The sequence below is a fragment of the Mobula hypostoma genome, chromosome 6, assembly GCF_963921235.1.
Source record: "Mobula hypostoma chromosome 6, sMobHyp1.1, whole genome shotgun sequence".
NCBI lineage: Eukaryota > Metazoa > Chordata > Chondrichthyes > Myliobatiformes > Myliobatidae > Mobula > Mobula hypostoma.
The window spans coordinates 152267149-152290710 of NC_086102.1; the positions used below are offsets into that span (position 1 = coordinate 152267149).

The 23562-nt window shown below is 44.2% G+C and overlaps 1 protein-coding gene across 2 annotated transcripts in view; it reads left to right on the plus strand.

Annotated features, from left to right (window-relative positions):
* Nucleotides 1–23562, plus strand: part of hibch (3-hydroxyisobutyryl-CoA hydrolase) — a 146928-nt gene that overhangs the window by 42708 nt on the left and 80658 nt on the right. The gene's annotated exons all lie outside the window — the stretch shown is intronic.

Below are 23562 nucleotides of genomic sequence, written 5' to 3' on the forward strand. Positions count from 1 at the left end.
GCCAGAAGTGGGGCTTTGGCAAAGAAGGTGTGGCATGTGGTCATTGGTCAGGATGGCACTTTCGGGCACTAGGTGTGGAAGATGGCATTCAACACCACTTAAAACTCCTTTCATGGTGATGGGTTCCCCAGAAGCAAATGCTGCAGAGCTCATCCCTTATTGAAAGTGCATGTATAAGATCTGCTGTTTGCAAATCTTGTGAATGCTGTGTAGTTTTCCTCATGGTTTCATAATGTGTTTTGATGGCACTTGCCCTGACTGTACATTTGTACTTCATTTATTTTGAGAGCTTGTATTCAGTTCAGAAAAATTCTTTGAGATTACAATATACACTAGGTTGCCAAAAGGATTGGGTTTTTGATAAAATTTAGTCCCATAGCACAAAAGGATTTCTACATGATAAAATATCTAGGCTAAGATGCTTCTGTTCCAGTTTTTTTTGCAGTAAATCTTTTGAATTAACAGCATATTTCTTGTTAACCCGTGACTCATTGTGAGACTTTATAAAATCATTTAACAATTAAACAATCCAGGAACCTCGTACTGTTAATTTATTAGTAAATGTTTTTATAGAGTAAAATTCTAAGTACTAAGGTTTCAAACCAGTGTGGGATTAGTAATAAAGTCTTAAGAGCCTAACTGGTATTCAAGCCCCATATTTCAGCCTTCATGGGATTTATTAAAGTGATTTGAGTAATATAGTGGTTGCTTTTAATTTTCAAAAGAGTAGTGCAGGATTGAGCAGAGTGATAAAACTCTGGAGCTAATAAATAAGGAGCTAGTCAGAAATCAACCAAGAAAATAAAATTGTTCTATCTCTAGTTAGTTTTGATTTTCTTTAAGCATTTTGGGTGTAAATAGCAATTGTGTTTCTCAATCAATAACATCTTAAAACTGCTTTGTTCTTGTAATTGACCAGATTAAATGTGTGTTATTATGTTCCTGTTTATTTGTAGCAGTGAAGAACATCCTGTCCAATACCTTTGTCACATCCATAGCTGCAATTTATATGGCGAGTAACTATTTGCATAAAAATGGACCAGAAATAAATTGTAGCATTTGGATCAACTTAGTTGGGGGAATAAATATTCTGGTCAATGAGAAGGTTGGATGAGTTGCTCTCAGGCCTGTTTCATAGTCGTTTGCATCCACTTGCATTAAATTGGGCACAGTTTTCCACTGAAGTGAGTGAAGAGTGTTATGTGAAGAGGGAAACCCAAAATATAAGCAAGCAACATTCTTTTAGCTGTGTCTCAGATTTTATTAACGTACAAGCAGGTTAAGTAAAGCTGATTTGAGATCAAGATAGTACATGGAAAAAATGCAGTGAGGGAAGCTGGTGGATCTGCTTATGTTCCTAGTTTAATTGATCATGACTTTAATTCTATATAATGATGCATGACTAGAAAATACGTAATTGTTATCTGTAATCAAGCCTCTGTTTTGAACATTTGTGGAATTTGTACCCAGCAGATCCATCTGTGTTTTTCACAGATGACATAGTCTCAGACACTAATCCCTTCTTTTATTTTATCTTTCTACCCTTTTGCTTCATTTTGTTGCCCTTCTTGAATAATTATTGGGGAAAAAACAGTAAATTTCACCTCAATAGTGTTTTTGATCCAGTGATTTTCTGAAACAACCTGTGTATGATTTATCGTCAAATTGACTGTGTCATCTGTGTGGATTTAAACTGTCTCACAAAACAGAAGTTAATGAATGGAAATAATGATTCCACAATGACCTATCTGTCAAATAACAATCACTACTGTTGGAGAGTCATTTTAGCTCATAAAGTATTCTCAGATTCTGATCAAAGCAAGCTACAGCAATTGAGCATGCTGATCTACAACGGAATGAAAATATGTGTGCCAGCATTGTGGAGAGCCAGCCTGAATGTTTCAGTACTGACCATCGATGCCTTTTAATCATGAGTGCCATATACAAGGTTCAATGTTCATTTTATTGTCAAAGTATGCACGTACAAGACAACTCTGATATTTGTCTTCTCTAGATAGCCATGAATACACATGTAAAAGTAAAAGAAAGAAAACTCGCAGACCCCAGAATCCCCCACCCCCGAAGAAAAAAACAGTAACAATAACAATCTCTGACCCCCTCCCCGCCGAAAAAAAGCAACAATACAATCCCTGACCCCCTTCCACACAACACAGAAAAGGGCAGCAAGAATAACAATCACTGATTCTCCATCCCCACAGAAAAAAAGCACAGCAGCAATAATAATTCCTGACCCTCTCTCCGCAGAGAGGAAAAAAACAGTGACTATAACAAGCCCCAACCCCCTCACAGAAAAAAGCAGCAACAATAACAATCTCCCGACCCCCAAACGTTGAACAGTCCTTTTGTGACTCAGAACTCGCGCCCAGTCTGAACGGTGGCCTTCGTTGGGAGTGACCGCTGACCCTCTGGCCCCCATTGGGATTGATCGCTGACCCTCTGGCCTCCATTCGGATCGTTCGCTGACCCTCTGGCCCCATTAGGAGGGACCGCTCACCCTCTGGCCCCCATTTTGATGGATCGCTGACCCTCTGGCCCCTTTGGGATCGATCGCTGACCCTCTGGCCTCCATTGGGATCGATCGCTGACCCTCTGGCCTCCATTCGGATCGATCGCTGACCCTCTGGCCTTCGTTGGGATTGATCGCTGCCCCTCGGGTCTCCATTCGGATTGTTCGCTGACCCTCTGGCCTCCATTCAGATCGTTCGCTGACTGGGTCCGAAGCCTGTCACAATGGCGGCGGACCTAGGATGTGGCTGTGTTGGAAGCGCTGGCTGACCAGGCCCAGAAATGTTCACCTCGATGCTACAGTCTTCCTCACCACTTTGAGATAGAAACATTCATGACCCCACGTCTTGTCTTTGTTTTTTTTCCCAAGAGTCAGCTTGTGCTCTTGGTCCTTTTTGGGTTCTTGTCTCTGAACTCCATGAGGAAGCTCTCGGGACACAGCAGAGCGTGCGATCTTTTGATCACAGGCACCAACAGTTTCCGTACAGAAAACAATATAAAAAGAACAAGCAGAAAAAACTGAAATAATTGAAAAGATTTGCTGTCTGGAAGCTGTCACCCAAGGATTCGTTGTTCTCTGGCAGCATCGATTCATATGGACTGATGTTGTGCCACAACATTTAGTTTTAAACTTGTTGCATTCCAAACTGATCCCCTTGTGCAGTTGATTGTGGAAGTGGAATTTAAGGATAAAAATTCCTCCAGGTCAAGAGCATGAGAAGGACACTGCTCAATTTTCTTTTTTCCCCAGTAACTGCAGTAGAGTTTTCCTTCATATATCAAAATCTAATTGATGTTGATCTCAATGAAGGAAAAGGGGGGGAAGCAACTGACCTCCAGGCTGGTGTGGTCTCTATTCTGATTAAGAAATACAGGATGTTTGGACAAGGTACCTGAAGCTTCCAGCAGAAGGAGTGTGATCCTCTTTCTGAAGCTGTTGAAGGCTATTTTCCCAAAACACTTTGCCCTTCTGTAACCACCATTTGATGTTTAAGGAAGAGGCCTAGCAAATCCCTACTGCTTGATATATGGAAATCCTATATTTGACTGGTGAATAATGTTGCAATGCCTGGGGTTCTTTTGATCGTAGAATTGTATAGCATAGTAATAGAACCTGTTGATGCCCATCTATGTTAATCCCATTTACACAGTTTGGGCCCATATTTGTCGACTCCCTTCCTACCCATATACCTGTTCAATTGTATTTTACTTCCTCCTCTGACAGCATGTTCCATATAACCATCAACGTCTGTGTGAAAAATTTACCCCTCAGATCTTCAAGTTTCTCCCCTCTCACCTTAAACCTGTGCCCTCTATTTGTAGACAGCCCTGCCCTGGGGAAATAGACTCTATCCTATCTATGCCCCGGTAGGGCACCATTGTAGCATAGCGGTTAGCTCTGTGTGTCGGAGTTCAGAGTTCACTCCCAGTGTCCTCTGAGTCTCTGTACGTCCTCCTTGTGGAATGTGCGTGTTTTTTCTGGGTGTTCTGGTTTCTTCCCACAGACCCAAGATGTACCGGGTAGGTGAATTGGTCATTGTAAATTGTCCTGTGATTGGCCTAGGGTTAAATCGGTGTTGTTGGAGTTTGCTGGATGGTGCTGCTCAAAGGGCTAGAAAGGCCTACTCTGTGCTTTATCTCCAAATAAATAAATTACAGTTTTATAATCCTCTAACAGGGGTTCCCAACTTTTTTTTTATGCTATGGACCCTACCATTAACAGAGGGATCTGTGGACCGAAGACTGGGAATCCTTGTTCTATAAGATCAACTCTTAGCCTCCTATGTTCCAGCATGAATAAACCCACCCTACCCCATCTTTTCTGTGGAGTGGAAGCCAGAATTGTACACAGCGCTTCAAATGCTATGTAACTGATGTTTTATATAACCGATGTTTTGTGCAGTGACATCATGGCATCCCGACTCCTACACTTAGTGCCTTAGCCTGGGAAGGCAAGCTTTCAAAATGCCGCCTTCACCCGCATTTCCGTTTTCAGGAAGCTGTGGGCTTGTAGCCAAGCTCCCTCATCAACACCCCTGAAGTCCCTGCTTCTTAGTTTCTATGTCATACCAGAACTTGATTTTCTAAAATGCATTACCTCACACAAGTCTGGATTAAATTGCAGTGTACACTGCTCTGCACAAATTTTCAGCTGATGTAGCCTCCACTATTTTCTTTAGGCAATTTTCTTCACTACCTATGATTCCAACAGTTTTCCTGTTGTTTGTCATTTATTAATCAGACAGCCTACATTCTCATTCTAGTCATTTGCATCTAATACAAACAGCAGAGGTCCCAGTAGCGATTCCTGTGGTACGTCACTTGTTACAGACTTCCTGTGAGAAAAACACCCGTCCAACACACTTTCCAATTACCAAGCTGACTTTGGATCCAGTTTGCCAACACTTCTTGTGCCTTAATCTTCTGGATCAGTCAGTACAAAGTCCAAAGCATCTTATGTCTTTGTCAATTTTCTTCGTTATATTGCAAAAACTCAGTTGTGAGAAACGTTTTCTCCTGTACAATACCACGCTGATTCCCAATTGGTTCCTTCCTTTCCAAATGAACATCAAACCTGTCCCTCAGAATTTTCTCCAGCATCTTCCCTACCACTGGTGGCAAGTCTCACCCACCTGCTGTCCCCAGGCTTGTCCTTTTGTCCTTTATGAACAAGAGAACAATGTTAGCTATCCTCCAGTCTTCCAGTTCCCCACCTGTTGCAATGAATATGCTTAAAATTTCTGTAGCAACCCCAAGAACCACCTCCCCTGCTTCCGTCAGAACCCTGTGCTAGACCAAGTGAGGCCCTGGAGATTTGTTCATCCTGCTGTGCTGCCATATTTTCAGCACTTCCTCCTTCTTGATGGAGATTGTGGCAAGATCTGCACACCATCTCAGACTCAAAGCTAAATGCAGTGACACTACATTGATCGGCCTACAGAGAAGAAGTCATCACCCTGACACAGTGGTGTCAAGAAAATAGTCTCTCCCTCATTGTCGCAAAAACTACGGAGCAGGTTGTGGACTACAGGAAGAATGGAGACAGGCTAACCCCTATTGACATCAATGGATCTAGGGTTGAGAGGGTGAACAGCTTTACGTTCTTCGGCATCCACATCACCAAGGATCGCACGTGGTCTTTACACACCGGCTGTGTGGTGAAGAAGGTACATCAAAGTCTCTTTCACATCAAATGGTTGAAGAAGTTCGGCATGACTCCCCAGATCCTAAGGACTTTCTGCAGGGACACAATTGAGAGCATCCTGACTGGCTGCATCACTGCCTGTATGGGAACTGTACTTCCCTCAATCGCAGGACTCTGCATAGAGTGTTATGGATAACCTAGCACATCTGTGGATATGAACTTCCCAGTACTGTATTCAGGACATTTACAGAGACAGGTGTTTTAAAAAAAAAGGCCCAAAGGATCATTGGAGACCCGACCTACAAACTGTTCCAGCTGCTACCATCTGGGAAACGGTACCGCAGCATAAAAGCCAGGACCAACAGGCTCTGGAAAAGCTTCTTCCACCAGGCCATCAAACTGATTAATTCATGCTGACACAACTGTATTTCTATGTTATATTGATGGTCCCGTTGTATATCTTACTGTACATGCTATTTATTGCAGATTACTATAATTTGGATATTGCACATTCAGATGGAGATGTAATGCAAAGATTGTTACTCTTCATATATGTGAAGGATGTAAGAAATAAAGTCGATTCAATTCAATGTGCTCAAAGAATATCAGTGTACTCCTACCTGAATTCTCCATCTTCTGCATCTTTCTGGGTGATCGCTAGTGAGGAGGATTCATTCAGGTCCCTGCTCACATCCTTTAGCTTCACACATACAATCCCAGGTCAATGGAAGATCTCAAGTCATGTTTATGCAGCAAGTTTGGGCATCTTTGGAATCCTTGCATTAAAATGTTGGGAAATTTTACTCTTCTACATACATGATGTGTTTATGCTTTTAAAAGAGAAACTGCATGAGATCTATGATTTACCCTCCCTGCACTAACACTGCCCATCTCAGAAGAGTCTGGTTGTATTATGCTATGGGTAAAATACATTTTCTTGAAATGGGCCCACGTTTTGGGTGATAGCAATCTAATCTACTCTGTGATGAATGAATGGCTGTTACTGATATCACAGGTTATTAATCTTTCGTTCAAAGAGTCAAATTAGCAATTCATTGTGCTCTGTGTTCTGTGATATATTGGATATTAACGTTAAGCTCCAAGTTGGCAGTAAATCTGCAGCATGTGCTGATTGACATTGGGGTCTGCCTGTTCTACCGATTTCCTGTGGGAGTTAGTGTTTCTCATTAAAGTGCCCTAAATTAGCATATGGACCGAGCACCTCAGACTCTAAATATGGCATGCACATTAGTCAGCAGTGTGCTATTATGTGTGTACATAATGAAGAACTTCAGTTCCTAGTGTGTAAGGCGGGCGGTTCACCCGGAACCGGAAGCGATGTTGGTGAGCCTGTTGTGCACGCTCGTGGTGAGCTGAAACCATGAGCTGATCGCACACGCTCGGGTTGGGCTAAAGCCATTACGGGAGTGTCCTTTAAATAAAGTATATGCCGGCATTTTTACCCACGCTGTTCGTCTTTATTAAAAAGCAAACGTAATAACTACCTTGTAACCTGTCCAAGAAATGGAGCTGAATTTGATATCCTTAGCTTTTATTCAATTGTTTTTAGTGCCCGTGATAAAGAATTGGATTCATATTTTGCACAGGTGACATGATGTGTAGGTCTCTGTTTGTCAGTGAGGCTTTTGTAACAGCACAGTTCATTACTTTTGTTTTCACTTGTAGTGGATTATCTATTGTAAAGTACATTTGATTGGTTTGCCCATTCCATAGCATATTAGAATGACACTGTGCAGAACAACAGCTGCGCTGTTAGTCCAATTTTGCTGATTTTTTTTCCCTCTGAGGTTTTTTTTTCCAATTTTCTTTTGACAAGTTCTTTACTATCTTCTTTCAGAATGTGCATTTTAAACCACAACAATTTACAGCTTAAGAGTTTTCCCCTCAAGTCACCTCTGATTCATTTTGTCAATCATCTTAAATCTGTACCCTCTCGTTGTTGTTGTTCTTCCCACTAGAAATGTTTTCTTATTGCTTATAAAGGCCATTCATGATTTCAAAAAAAGCCTTTAAGTCTTTCATTTGCCTTCCGTAGTCAATATTGGACAAATAAAATAAATTGATAGGCATGTGGCAGTAGAGCATTAGCAAGTGTAGATGATCAAGATAAAGAAATTAATTTTGTAATCTTTAGATTTTTATATGTTCATCCACAGGATGTGGATGCCACTGGTAAAGCCAGTGTTTGTTGTCCTGTCTTAATTGCTCCCTGAACCGAGTGGTTTCCTGGGCCATTTCGCTTGTGGATAAACCACATTGGTAACTCAGGAGTCAGAGAGAGCCCAGACCACGTAAGGAGGGCAGATTTACTTTCCTGATGGATATTTGTGAACCAGGTGAGTTTAGATAACATTTGAGTGGTTTTGTGGTCATTGATAGCGATACTAGTTCATTTTTACCAGTTTTTTTTTAATAGTGAGCTACTAAAATGGTACAATTACAGTATTAAAATGAAGAAGGGAACATATGGATCATCTTAAAAAATGACGCAGAGAAGCAATAGTAACTGAAAGAGTTTGTTTAATATAGCATGAGAAAAGTTAATCTCTTGTTGGCTAAATATACAATCAGTGGCCACTTTATTGGGTACACCTGTACTCCCACAGTCCCAAGACGTACTGATTGGTTGGTTAATTGGTCATTGTAAATTATCCCGTGATTAGGCTACGATTAAATCAGGGGATGCTGGGCCGTGCAGCTAGAAGGGCTGGAGTGGTCCACTCCGCATTGTATCGCAATAAACCTACTTGTTGATGCAAGTATCTAATCAGTCAATCCCGTGGCAGCAACTCAGTGCATAAAGGCATGCAGACATGATCAAGGAGTTCAGTTGTTGTTCAAACCAACCATCAAAATGGGGAAGAAATGTGATCTGAGTGCTGATCTGCTGAAATTTTCACGCTCAACAGTCTCTAGTGTTTACAGGGAATGGCGGTAAAAACAAAAAAAAACAACCATTGAGCTGATGTTCTGTGGGTAAGATTACCTTGTTAATGAGAAAGGTCAGAGAGGAATGGTCAGACTGGTTCAAACTTGACAGGAAGGCGACAGTGACTCAAATAACCACGTGTTACACCTGTGGTGTGAAGAAGGGCCGCTCTGAATGCACAACATGTCAAAACTTGAAGTGGATGGGTTACAGCCGCATAAGACCTCGAAAATACACGCAGTGACTACTTTATTAGGTACAGGAGTTATCTGATGAAGTGGCCACTGAGTGTATGTGAGATTATTGGCTGCTGGATATATTGGTCTTCACAGATTCAGTTACGTTAAGAACAGTGGAGCTGAAGACACTGGTGAATGTAACAAATGAGCATTGTGTAGGTATACAATAATGCCAATAACCAAGGTGAGTTTATTTCCTAGTACTTCTACCAATATTTCATATTGTTAGATGCAGTGCTTTGTAAAAGTATTCAGCCCCCAACTCTTTGTTCACATAAACGAGTATTGCAATCAGGCAATTTGATCAATTAAAATGAGAATTTTTATTCGTGAACCGCATTTTCTTTCCACAATAGAGCCAAAAAAACGGGAAAATATAAAGCATGAAAAATAAAAATACCAAAACAGAAGTGACGGCGGTTTAAAAGCATTAATCCCCCTTTACTCAGTACTTAGCTGAGCCACATCCTGTAGCTATTACAGCTAGTAGTCTTTTTGGATAAGTCTCCAATATCCTTGCACAACCTGATGGAGCAGGATTGCTCAAGCTGTTGCAGGTTATTTAGGGAGTGGTGGTGCCAGGGATGCTCGATCAGGTTAAGGTCGGCACTCTGACTGGGCCACTCAAGCACATCAATTTTCTTCATTTGAAGCCACTCCATGGTTGCTGTGGTAGTGTACAGGTCGCTGTCCTGCTGAAAGATGAACTTCTTCCCCAGTTTAAGCTTTCTGGCAGAGGCTAGGAGGTTTTTTTTTAATCTAAGGTCTCTCTGTTTTTAGCAGGATTAATCTTCCCATCAATGCTGACTAGATTTCCAGTCCCTGCTGCTGAAAAGCATCCCCATAGCATGATGCTACCTCCACCTTACTTTACAGTAGGGTTTCAAAGGTACATTTAGTGTCAAATGTATACAATACACACCCTGAAATGCGTTTTCTTTGCAACCATCCATGAAAACAGAAGAATGCCCCCAAAGAATGAATACCAGTTAAGTGTTAGAACCCCAAAGCTCCCCTCCTCCCTCAGCTCCCCTCCCTCCTGCACATAAGTGGCAGCATGCAACGATCCCCCTCCCCCGACCAGCAAAAAAAACATCGGCACTCACCACCAAGCATTCCAGCATGCAGCAAAGCAACAGCAAAGACTACTCATTCACCCTGTATTCAACATACCATAGGCTCTCTCTCTCTCTCTCTCTCTCTCTCCCTAATAAAGGAGAAAGAGGTGTCCCCATTTCACACGAGAGGGGAGACCTAATGGCAGTTGTATACAGGCCTCCAAACAGCAGCCGGGATATGAATTACAAATTACAGCAGGAGATAGAAAAGGTATGTCAGAAAGGCAATGTCATGATAATCGTTGGGGATTTTAACGTGAAAGTGGATTGGGAAAACCAGGTCAGTACTGGACCTCAAGAGAGAGAATTTGTAGAATGTCTAAGGGATGACTTTTTAGAACAGCTTGTTGTTGAGCCCACTAGGGGATCGGCTGTGCTGGATTGAGTATTGCACAATGATCTGGAAGTGATAAGAGGGCTTAAGGTTAAGGAACCCTTAGGGAACAGTGATCACAATATGAGCGAGTTCACATTGAAATTTGAGAGGGAAAAAATAAAATGTGTCAGTATTTCAGTGGATTAAAGGAAATTACAATGGCATGAGAGGGAAACTGGCCAAAGTTGACTGGAAAGGGACATTGCAGGAAGGACAGCAGAACAGCAATGGCTGGAGTTTCTGCGAAAAATGAGGGAAGTGCAAGACAGATATATTCCAAATAAGAAGAAATTTTCAAAGGGAAGAAGGACACTGCCATGGCTGACAAATGAAGTCAGAGCCAAAGTAAAAGCAAAAGAGATGGCATACAAGGAAGCCAGAGCTTGTGGGAAGATGGAGGATTGGGAAGCTTTTAAAAACTTGCAGAAGGAAACTAAGAAGGTCATTCGGAAGGAAAAGATGAATTATGAAAGGAAGCTGGTGACTAATAAGGAAGAAGATACTAAAAGCTTTTTTAAGTATCTAAAGGTTAAAAGAGAGTCGAGGGTAGATATAGGACCAATACAAAATGACGCTGGAGATATTGTAATGAGAGATGCAGAGATGGCAGAGGAACTGAATGTATTTTGCATCAGTCTTCACAGTGGAAGACATGTGCAGTATACTGAACATTCAAGAGTGTCAGGGAAGTGAAGTTTGTGTGGTGAAAATTACGACTGAGAAGGTGCTCAGGAAGCTTAATGGTCTGAGGATGGATAAATCTCCTGGACCTGATGGAATGCACCTTCGGGTTCTTAAGGAAGTAGCTGGAGAGACTGCGGAGGCATTAACAGTGATCTTTCAAGAATTGATAGATTCTGGTATTGTACCAGATGACTGGAAAATTGCAAATGTTACTCCTGTGGCGACCCACTTTCTGGCACCCACGAACCAGCTCACGAAACAGCGCGCGCAGGCAGAGGGCCGGCAGCAAAAAGGGCGCCAGGCCATCTTCACCAGCAGGGGGAGAATCCCGCGCGCAGAAAGGGTCTGGGAATATGCATTCCCCACAGTAGTCCCGCCCAGGGAGGGCGGGAACGGGAAGGCTTTAAAGCGGGCCGCGAAGTTTGAATAAATCTCTTTCATCGCAACTCTAACTCACCGACTCCGTGTGGTTATTCTAGCGCTGTGTGTAGCACATCACTACAATTGGTGACCCCGACGGCCCAAACGATATTTGGACCAGAGATGACCGACGCTGCATCTGTTCACGCAGTTTCGTTAAAACTGCCAAGCTTCTGGACGCTGCGACCCCATTTATGGTTCGAACAAGCAGAAGCACAATTCCACATTCGGCAGATAACCTCGGAGTCCACTCGCTACTACTACGTGCTGAGCTCCCTCGACCAGGAGACTGCTGCACAAGTTGAGGAGTTTATACAGTCGCCCCCGGAGGACGGCAAATACACAGCATTCAAAGCCCTGCTCATAAGGACTTTCGGACTCTCACGGCGCGAACGAGCACACCGCTTAATGCACCTGGATGGTTTGGGAGACAGGCTGCCGTCAGCATTAATGAACGAGATGCTGGCCCTGGCTGAAGGACACAAACCCTGCCTCATGTTTGAGCAGGTGTTCCTAGAGCAACTGCCCAAGGACATATGCCTGCTGCTGTCCGACGCAGATTTCAGCAACCCCCGGGAGGTGGCGGCCCGAGCAGATGTGCTGTGGAATGCCAGGAAAGAGAGAGGGGCATCCGTCGCACAGATCACCAAGCCGCGTGCCCAACGACAGACCAGACCAGGCCCGGCAGCAGAGCCTACAAAACCCGGCGACGGGAGTGAGGAGCCCAACGAACAATGGTGTTTCTACCACCAGCGGTGGGGCACGGAGGCCCACCGCTGCAGACCGCCCTGCAAATTCCCGGGAAACGCCAGGGCCAGCCGCCGCTGATGGCTACGGCGGCTGGCCATCAGGACAGCTTCCTATATGTCTGGGACAAGCAGTCGGGACGCCGCTTTTTGGTCGACACCGGAGCGGAGATCAGCGTCTTACCTCCAACGAGTTACGACACCCGCAACAGAGAACCGGGACCCACCCTGAGGGCCGCTAATGGCAGCACGATACGAACCTACGGCACCCGCATGGTGCGGCTACAGTTCAGCTCCAGCCGGTTCACGTGGGACTTCACACTGGCCGCCGTGGCCCAACCACTGCTGGGGGCAGATTTTCTACGAGCCCACAGCCTGCTGGTCGACTTGCAAGGGAAGCGATTAGTCCACGCCAAGACTTTTCAAACGTTCTCCCTGGGTGAAGCACAGTTGCCAGCCCCACACCTGGACTCCATCACGCTGTCTGACGATGAATTCACCAGGGTCCTGGCGGATTTCCCATCAGTACTGACACCGCAGTTCACGGCAGCCATGCCCAGACACGGAGTACAGCACCACATCCCGACCCAGGGATCACCCCTCCACGCCCGTGCTCGAAGGCTTCCCCCGGACAAGCTCCGACTGGCGAAGGAGGAGTTCAAGAAGATGGAGGAATTAGGGATCATACGACGGTCCGACAGCCCATGGGCCTCCCCCCTTCACATGGTGCACAAGGCAACGGGGGGCTGGAGACCATGCGGTGACTACCGCAGACTGAACGAGGCTACAACGCCAGACCGCTACCCTGTGCCGCACATTCAAGACTTCGCAGCAAACCTACACGGCGCAAGGATCTTTTCCAAGGTAGACCTCGTCCGGGGATACCATCAAATCCCTGTACATCCGGACGACATCCCCAAAACAGCACTTATCACCCCGTTCGGACTTTTCGAATTCCTCCGAATGCCGTTTGGTCTAAAGAATGCCGCACAGACTTTCCAGCGGCTAATGGACGCGGTGGGACGCGACCTGGACTTTGCATTCATCTATTTGGACGACATCCTCATAGCCAGCAGTAGTCGTCAAGAGCATCTGTCCCACCTCCGCCAGCTCTACTCCCGCCTGAGTGAATTCGGCCTTACAATCAATCCAGCCAAATGCCAGTTCGGACTCGACACCATCGACTTCCTGGGCCACAGGATTACTAAAGACGGGGCAACCCCGCTGCCCGCCAAGATAGACGCGGTCCGCCACTTCCCCCGACCCAACACAATCAAAGGCTTGCAGGAATTAGTGGGTATGGTGAATTTCTACCACCGTTTCCTCCCCTCAGCAGCCCGAACCATGTGCCCCTTGTTCACTCTAATGTCGGGTAAGGGCAAGGACATTACCTGGAACGAAGAGGCCGCAACCGCTTTCGTTAAAACCAAAGAAGCCTTGGCAAACGCCGCGATGCTAGTGCACCCCAGAACGGACGTTTCTACTGCCCTCACGGTGGACGCATCCAACACAGCAGTCAGTGGAGTGCTGGAACAACTCATCGAGGGTCGCTGGCAACCCCTGGCGTTCTTCAGCAAACACCTACGACCACCCGAACTCAAATACAGTGCTTTCGACCGGGAGCTATTGGCACTATACCTGGCAATCCGGCATTTCAGGTACTTCTTAGAAGGTAGGCCCTTCACCGCGTTCACAGACCACAAACCGCTTACCTTTGCGTTCACTAAGGTATCCGACCCCTGGTCGTCCCACCAGCAGTGACATCTGTCCTACATCTCCGAGTACACGACGGACATCCGGCATGTCTCTGGAAAGAACAATGTCGTGGCAGACGCACTTTCTAGACCTACCATACAGGCCCTGTCCCAGGGGGTGGACTATGCAGCGCTGGCAGAGGCACAGCAGGCAGACGCTGAGATCCCCAGTTACAGGACTGCAGTCTCCGGTTTGCAGCTCCAAGACCTCCCCGTAGGCCCAGGTGAGAGGACCCTACTGTGTGACGTAGCTACCGGCCAACCCCGCCCCATTGTCCCAGCAGCCTGGCGCCGGCGGGTGTTCAAATCCATTCACAACTTAGCGCACCCCTCCATCAGGACAACCGTCCTGCTGGACTCCAACAGGTTCGTGTGGCATGGACTTCGTAAACAGGTCAGTGAATGGGCCAAAACGTGTGTGCAGTGCCAAACGGCCAAGGTGCAGCGGCACACCAAGGCTCAGCCGCAGCGGTTCGAACCCACCCGCCGGAGGTTCGACCACATCCATGTGGATATCGTGGGGCCCCTGCCAGTGTCACGAGGAGCGCGGTACCTCCTAACTACGATAGACCGGTTCACCAGATGGCCAGAGGCAGTCCCGCTCAGCGACACCACCTCCGAATCCTGCGCCCGAGCACTGATCGCAACCTGGGTAGCACGCTTTGGGGTACCGGCCCACATTACCTCCGACAGGGGCGCCCAGTTCACCTCCAGCCTGTGGTCGGCTATGGCCAGACTTTTAGGAACACAGCTACACCACACAACTGCCTACCACCCACAGTCGAACGGACTAGTGGAGCGCTTCCACCGTCACCTGAAATCAGCTCTCATGGCCCGCCTGGAGGGGCCTAACTGGGTGGACGAACTTCCCTGGGTCCTGCTCGGAATCCGCACGGCGCCCAAAGAGGATCTACACACCTCGTCGGCCGAGTTGGTGTACGGCGCGCCCCTGGTCGTCCCAGGAGAGTTCATACCAGCCCCAAGGGGGCAAGAGGAAGAACCCACAGCAGTCCTGGACAGACTACGGGAGAGGCTCGGTAACCTGGCCCCCATACCCACTTCACAGCACGGACAGAGCCCGACCTGTGTACCCAAAGACCTGCAGAACTGTAAGTTTCTTTTTGTACGACGGGGCGGACACTGGGCACCGCTACAGCGGCCCTACGAGGGCCGTTTAAGGTGATCAGGAACAACGGGTCCACGTTCGTGCTGGACACTGGGGGGAGAGAGGAGGTTTTCACGGTGGACCGACTCAAACCGGCCCATGTGGACTTGGCGCAACCGGTCCAGGCTCAGGCACCGCGGCGCAGGGGCAGACCTCCCAAACAGAGGCCGATCCAGACTGTGGACATTGGGGGAGGTATCGCCGGTTCTGGGGGGGGGGTTATGTGGCGACCCACTTTCTGGCACCCACGAACTGGTTCACGAAACAGCGCGCGCAGGCAGAGGGCCGGCAGCAAAAAGGGCGCCAGGCCATCTTCACCAGCAGGGGGAAAATCCCGCGCGCAGGAAGGGTCTGGGAATATGCATTCCCCACAGTAGTCCCGCCCAGGGAGGGCGGGAACGGGAAGGCTTTAAAACGGGCCGCGAAGTTTGAATAAATCTCTTTCATCGCAACTCTAACTCACCGACTCCGTGTGGTTATTCTAGCGCTGTGTGTAGCACATCGCTACACTCCACTATTTAAGCATGGTGGGAGGCAGCAGAAAGGAAACTATAGACCTGTTAGCCTGACATCAGTGGTTGGAAAGTTGTTGGAATCGATTGTTAGGAATGAGAATACGGAGTACCTGGAGGCACATGACAAGATAGGCCAAAGCCAGCATTGTTTCCTGAAAGGAAAATCCTGCCTGACAAACCTACTGCAATTCTTTGAGGAAATTACAAGCAGGGTAGACAAAGGAGATTCAGTAGACGTGGTGTACTTGGATTTTCAGAAGGCCTTTGACATGAGGCTGCTTAGCAAGATAAGAACCCATGGATTCACAGGGAAGTTACCAGCACGGCTGGAGCATTGGTTGGTTGGCAGAAAACAGAGAATGGGAATAAAATGATCCTATTCTGGCTGGCTGCCGGTTACCAGTGGAGTTCCACAGGGGTCGGTGTTGGGACTGCTGCTTATTACGATGTATGTCAATGATTTGGACTACGGTATTAATGGATTTGTGGCTAAATTTGCCGATGATACAAAGATAGGTGGAGGACTGGGTAGTGTTGAGGAAACAGAGAGCCTGCAGAAAGACTTAACAAGTGAAATACAATGTTGGAAAGTGTATGGTCATGTGCTTTGGTGGAAGAAATAAATGGGCAGACTATTATTTAGATGGGGAGAGAATTCAAAATGCAGAGATGCAAAGGGACTTGAGAGTCCTTGTGCAAGATACCCTAAAGGTTAACCTCCAGGTTGAGACAGTGGTGAAGAAGGCAAATGCAATATTGGCATTCATTTCTAGAGGTATAGAATATAAGAGCAGGGATGTGATGTTAAGGCTCTAAAAGGCAGTCATGAGACCTCACTTGGAGTATTGTGTGCAGTTTTGGGCTCCTTATTTTAGAAAGGATATACTAACATTGGAGAGAAGATTCACAAGAATGATTCTAGGCATGAAAGGGTTACCGTATGAGGAACGTCTGGCAGCTCTTGGGCTATATTCTCTGGAGCTCAGGAGAATGAGGGGGGATCTCAGAGAAACATTCTGAATGTTAAAAGGCCTGAACAGATTAGATATGGCAAAGTTATTTCCCATGGTAGGGGATTCTGGGACAAGAGGGCACGACTTCAGGATTGAAAGATGTCCATTTAGAAACTGAAATGCAGAGAAATTACTTTAGTCAGAGGGTGGTAAATCTGTGGAATTTGTTGCCATGAGCAGCTGTGGAGGCCAAGTCATTAGGTGTATTTAACGCAGAGATAGATAGGTTCTTGATTAGCCAGGGCATCAAAGGGTATGGGGTGAAGGCAGGGGAGTGGGGATGACTGGAAGAATTGGATCAGCCCATGGCAGAGCAGACTCGATGGGCCAAATGGCCTACTTCTCCTATATCTTATGGCGTTATAACAAACAACTCGCTGGTTTACGATGTTAAAAGTCTGTTATGTCGCTTTTTCCGAGCTCTATGTCCAAAAATCTCAGGTCTCTGGGCACGTAGCCATAGATCTTCTGACTCCCACGACACACCAATCTCCTGCTCGGATACCGACCTTTGATCTGCCCACCTCCAGAGCCACGAGATCTCGGACTTCCGAAGGTGAGCGAAGCTCTTAGGCCAGGTCCTTGGCACAAGGAATAATGGCCAGTCGTGAAACCCCGAGAGCGGGTTCCATTCTGCAAAGAACCAAAGTCAGCGTGTAACTCCAGGTCAGGGTCTTCAAAAGAACCCTGAAAGGGAAAAATAGAGATATTAAAGATATATAATATAGAATATATAATATAAAATAGAGTTGTTTCCGAAGATGCAAGCAGAGGAGTCGCCTTTTAGCGCCATCGTGACTAAGCTCCGCCCCTCGATGGTGGGGTAAATTGATTGATGTGCAGTATTAGATTTACACCACGCTTTACCACTTAGTGTTGAGGCCAAAAAGTTCTACTTCAGTCTCATCAGACAACAAGACTTTCTTTCATATCTTTACAGTATTCTCTAAGTAAAGCTTTGCAAAGTTTTTACAGGCAAGGATATGCTTTTTTTTTTAAAAGCCAGGTCTTCTATTTTGCCACTCTCCCATAAATACTCGTCTGCAAGGCCTTAGAGATTATGGAGCCATATACTTCATCTCCATTTGCAGCAGCTCACTCAGAGTGACTGCTTGCATCACAGTAGCCTCATTTACAAGTGCCATTCTTCTCCAGTGACTTAGGCTACGCCCACACTAGACCGGATAATTTTGAAAAGGCCGGTTTGGAGTAAAAACGACAGGCGTCCACACTAGACATTTTTCAAAATATCTCTGTCCACATTAAAAGGGATATTTGGGCAAATCTACTCCTACTGGGCATGCGCAGACACATCTACAGAAAACAAGCAAAGAGGAAACGGTATAATATTTACGTTTCCGCGGCGACGTTATGCTATTTCCATTGGTCAAAAACTAGAGTACCAACAACAACAGCGAAAGACAGTTTTCAGCAATGTCTTTGAGGAATGCAAAGAAAACCTCCGCTGGAAAAAGCAGACCGGATTTCTTCATTTAGACAGACAATGAAGTCAAGTTGTTTCTGCGAGTTACAAACGACCTCAAAGTCAGCAAAGCAGTGGAGAACGTGGAGATGTTTAATTCCAAATAAACTATTAACGTAGACAATTAAGTAAACAATACATGCATGAAGCCGTCCTCTACCCAAGATCAACAAGAGAGTGGAATCTTCTGCCGCCAAACCTGCGCAGTATTTCTGACATTAATATTTTTAAAGATAGACTCAATCAAATCAATTTAAGGGATCTAGTCAAAAAAGCACACTTTACAATTTAACTCTCACGCCATTCACACCGACTGCGTGTTATAACAACCGTCCGGCAGTGCTTGCACAGTACCAAGCAGAAGCAGAAAAAGCATTGTTGTTGTGGTGTTGGCATGACAGTGTTTTTAAATATCTCGTTTACTCTGTCCACACTACAACGCGCAACAATCATTTTCAAATTTATACACTCTGGAGAGTGTTTTAGAAAAGCTCCATTTTCAGGGAATGAAAATGCCATTTCAATGTGGACGGAGGGTCAAAATGAAGAGAAAAAGCTTCGTTTTCAAAATTATCCGGCGTAGTGTGGACGTAGCCTAAGTTTAGAGGGGCGGCCTGACCTAGGCAGTGTGGTTGTGATTTTGTATTTCTTCCACTTTTTCATGATTGTCTGCACTGAGCTCCAAGGTATGTTCAGTGCCTTTGAGATGGTCTTGTACCCTTCCCCAGATTTGTGCTTCTCTATATTATCATTTCCCTGACTTGTCTGCAATGCTCTTCTGACTTCATTTTGGATTGGTCTTTTGAAAATCTCCCACACTGCTGAACATTACGGAGAGAAGGTGCATCTATTCTTATGAATTTATTGAAAACAACTGCTATGTCAGCTTTCTACATCAACAAATTGGGTGACATACATCAAAGTTGCTGGTGAACGCAGCAGGCCAAGCAGCATCTATAGGAAGAGGCGCAGTCGACGTTTCAGGCCGAGACCCTTCGTCAGGACTAACTGAAGGAAGAGTGAGTAATTGGGTGAGTTGGTAAGGCTCCGGGGGAAAATTAGTTTAGTAATTAGAAAGGGCATGAATACTTCTTTTTCAGCCTCACAATTTTGTTTTTTACACTTTTAGTATATTGTTGACGGTTTGGAATTTTTCTTTTGAGGCACAATATTCTATAGATTAGCTCAAAGATCCTGCTTTAATATATATTAAAGTTAGAAAATGAGGTAGTAAAATGTGAAAATAGCTGTGGGGGCTGAATACTTTTTCAAGGCACTATATGTGTGTGGAAATTTGGAAATGTCATAAGGATTAAATGTATTAATAAGTTAATGTGTCTAGGCATGCTTCATGATTTCAGGACTTAACTAAATACAACAAAACCGTTATGTCGAATCACGATGTATGAGAGATTTTACTGAAGGAAGTTTCATCACTTCAGAAATCTGTCACAAACAGAGAGCATTAGCATGTATCAGTTTGAAAATTAAAAATTTTTGCCTAATATTCCTTAGTTTCCCTTTCCAAATTGTTCCCTTCCCATGAAACAATGTGGAATGTGGCTTCCTGATTAGCATCATTGATATTTTGACTGACATGGTCTTTGATTTTAAATTCTCAAAGCTGAACTGGAAGCCCAGTCATATTTAACTTGTCCATGAAATGAAGGGGCAGATTGGTAGCGTGGGTTAGCTGCTTGTTTTTTGGGTGATGAAACGTTTGCAACCTAACCTCCAGACTCAGTGAACAACCCTTAACTTGTTCCTGTTTTAGCACAATTGCTATGAGGGTATCAAACAGGATTGACAATATTGGTCATGATTAGAAACTTTTGCCCAAGAATTCTTCAGTAATTCAGATCTAGGATCTCACCACGCTCTCGCTTACTGAACGGCCTATTCTCTTATTGAGCAGTGTACTTGGTAAATTAACTTGATTGATGTCAGTTTAAAAGGTACTTTGGAAGACTCGAGATAGAAATATCAGTAATCCTAGAAGTTTTGAATAGTTCACAACAATAATGGAAAGATTTGAATGCATATTTTTGCTTTGTAGGAGGACAAAAAGAACACTGCATTATTCCAAAAGTGAAATAGAAGATCGAGGTTTGACAGACATGCAATACTGCAAAGAAGCATTGTTACTATTAACATTTTATCTAAAGTCATAACTTGCCCTTTAATGGGAAAATAGTCACCTTCTTCTTGTTGGATTATTTATCGGTATTTCATGTATCTCCTATATTACAGTAAACAGAGCAGTGTCCTGTTCAATGCTGAATGTTTTTTTTATTATTAGCAATAACTATGAGATTGGAGAATAATCGTATATTGAGCAATTGATAAAAGTTTTTTTTATTAACTTCCAATGAAACAATATAGTCCTGTTTATTTTTCTGTTATGTACTGTATGTGCTGCAGTGTTAAAAGAGGAGTATTGGCTTTGCAGCATAATTTAATGTGAAAGAGAGGCAGAAGAAAGGAATTATAGGCCAGTTAGTCTGACCTCAGTGGTTGGGAAGATGTTGCAGTCAATTGCTAAGGATGAGGTCTCTGGGTACTTGGAGGCACATGATAAAATGGACCGTAAGTCACCGTGGTTTCCTTAAGAGATAATCTTGCCTGACAAATCTGTTGGAGTTCTTTGAAGAAATAACCAGCAGGATCGACAAAGGAGAATCGGTGGATGTTGTATACTTGAATTTTCAGAAGGCCTTTGAGAAGTTACCACACATGAGGCAATTTAACAAGTTAAGAGCATATGGTATTACAGGAAAGATTCTGTACTAGCATGAATAGAGCACTGGCTGACTGGGAGGAGTCAAAGAGTGGGGGGGAAAGGGAGCCTTTTCTGATTGGCTGCTGGTAACTAGTGGTGTTCCACAGAGGTCTGTGTTGATACCACTTATTTTTACATTGTATGTCAGTGCTTTAGATAATGGAACTGATTGCTTTGTGGCCAAGTTTGCGGACGATACAAAGATAGGTGAGAGGCAGGTAGTGTTGAGGAAGCAGAAAGGCTACAGAAACATAGACAGATTAGGGGAATGGGTGAAGAAGTTGCATATGGAATACAGTGTCAGGAGGTGTACGGTTATGCACTTTGGTAGAAGAAATAAAAGCATTAACTATTTTCTAATGGAGAAAAAATTCTAAAATCCAATGTGCAAAGGGACTTGGGAGCCCTCGTGCAGGATTCCCTAAAGGTTAACTTGCAGGTTGAGTCGGTCGTGAGGAAGTGAAATGAGATGTTAGCATTCATTTTGAGAGGACGAGAATATAAAAGCAAGGATGTAATGTTGAGGCTTTATAAGGCACTGTTAAGGCCTCACTTGAGTATTGTGAGTAGTTTAAGACCCCTTATCTAAGAAAGGATGTGTTGCCATTGGGGAGGGTTCAAAGGAGGCTCACAAAAATGATTCTAGGATTGAAAGGCTTATCATATGAGGAGCATTTGATGGCTCTGGGCCTCTACTCACTGGAACTTCGAAGAATGAGGGGTGACCTCGTTGAAACCTATGGAATGTTGAGAGGCCCCGATAGAGTGGATGTGGAGAGGATGCTTCATATGGTGGGGGAGTCTTAAGACACAGCTTCAGAATAGGAGGAAGTCTGTTTAGAAATGGTGGAGCAGATTCGATGGGCCAAATGGCCCAATTCCCCTATATCTTGCAGTTTTATACAAACAAAGTCATGATTAATAAAATGCAATATACAGCGGTGCATCATTCCCTTTGACAGAAATAACTTTCACTTGTAACATGCTATGTATGTTAGACTGAAAAATAGCAAACACACACAACTGAGAACTGATATAAAACTTACCTGCAATTTCTGATGTTGACATAAAATTCAAGCTTGATGTCTCTTCTGTTGTTCAATGCCAAACACCATCAGAGACCTGAACAGTTTTGACCCTACAACCATCAAACTCCTGAACTGGTGTGGAAAACTTCATTCACCACAACCCTGAACTGACTCTATGACCTACAAACTCACTTTCAGGGATTCTTTACAACTCATGTTCTCAGTATTTTTTAATAGAGCCATTTATCTTTGTTTGTACCATGGCTGTTTATCAGTTTTTGTCTGTTTATGTTTAGTTTTTCTGAAATTCTTGTTCTCTGGTTTTCCTGTAAATGCCAGCAGGAAAATGAATTTCAGTGTAGTATATGTTAACGTATATGTACTTAGAAAATAAATTTAGTTCAGTCTTTAAATTTTAAGTTTGGTCTGATGGCATGATTAGAATGCTGTAGGGCATTCTATTAGATCAAAGATGCTCAATTTCATTTTACTGACATTCCACATTCTGGTGTGAATTTCTTTTCCAAATGCAAGCTTGTTTAATTTTTCATCAGCTCATGGAATCTCTCTCTCTCTTGTGTAACATAGTGGTGATTTATCTCTAAGGCATGCGAAGGAAGAGAAAATCACTCATTGTTTGTTTGTGGTTCATATTCTGAAAATATGTTTTTTGTGAAATAACTTATGGGGTTTAGTTTTTGACATGCCATAGAAATAGAATGAAGCAACATGAATTTTATATTTGACTAGCACTTAACAATATTATTAGTGTTTATTAAAATAAATAATTCTCAGAATGTACTAAAGGCTCTTGAGGCTGGCAGTTTTAAGAGTGAAAGAGCCTTTACAGAAGGGCTGTCACAAGAGTAAAGGAAACAGCAGTACAGTGATAGGGAACAGCCTAGGTGAAAAAGCTATGAGGCAATTTGATCACAAATTTGAGAGATAATTGTGCGTAGAAATCTACTCGGCCCTGGTATCGTCAAGGGCAAATGCTGTGGTTTTAACATTCATGCAGATAAAGTGTCAGTTGGATATGTTATTGTTGCAAGGCTTCTGGCCACTGATAATAGAAGCATAAAGCAGAAATTTTTTCAAGGTGAATTTGATTTCCATGTTGCTAAACTATTCCAAATAATTGGGAAAAAAAATTTGTTTGTTTGTTTAAGCAAAGTGAAAGTAGTGATAGTCCAGCTATTTGCCCTCGAGTTCAACACAAAAACTGAACCAAAATAGTTCTCTCAAAGCAATTCCTTGACAGTTCTGGTGCATGTGAGTGATTGCTTGTGACATGGGCTTTGTCAGATCATCTATGGATATCTACTTATTGTGCTTTTACTCAGTGAGTGAAATATGTAGCCTTTGGACATAAACAGGTTTTCTATAAAATGCCTGGAGAGTAATATTGAGAGTGTTGCTTTGAACATCATCAGTATGTCTGCAAATAAACGAAGGACTTGGGTCATTGTTTGATTTGTCACGGTCTTCCAGAAGTGTCATTGTATTGCTTTCTCGCTGAGAGATTCAGCCTATAAGCATGTGGTGGTGTGGGGTTGGGATGTTTCCCACTAGCAACCCATTAGTTACTCATGAAACACTTCAGCAAAAGTTAAGAATTATG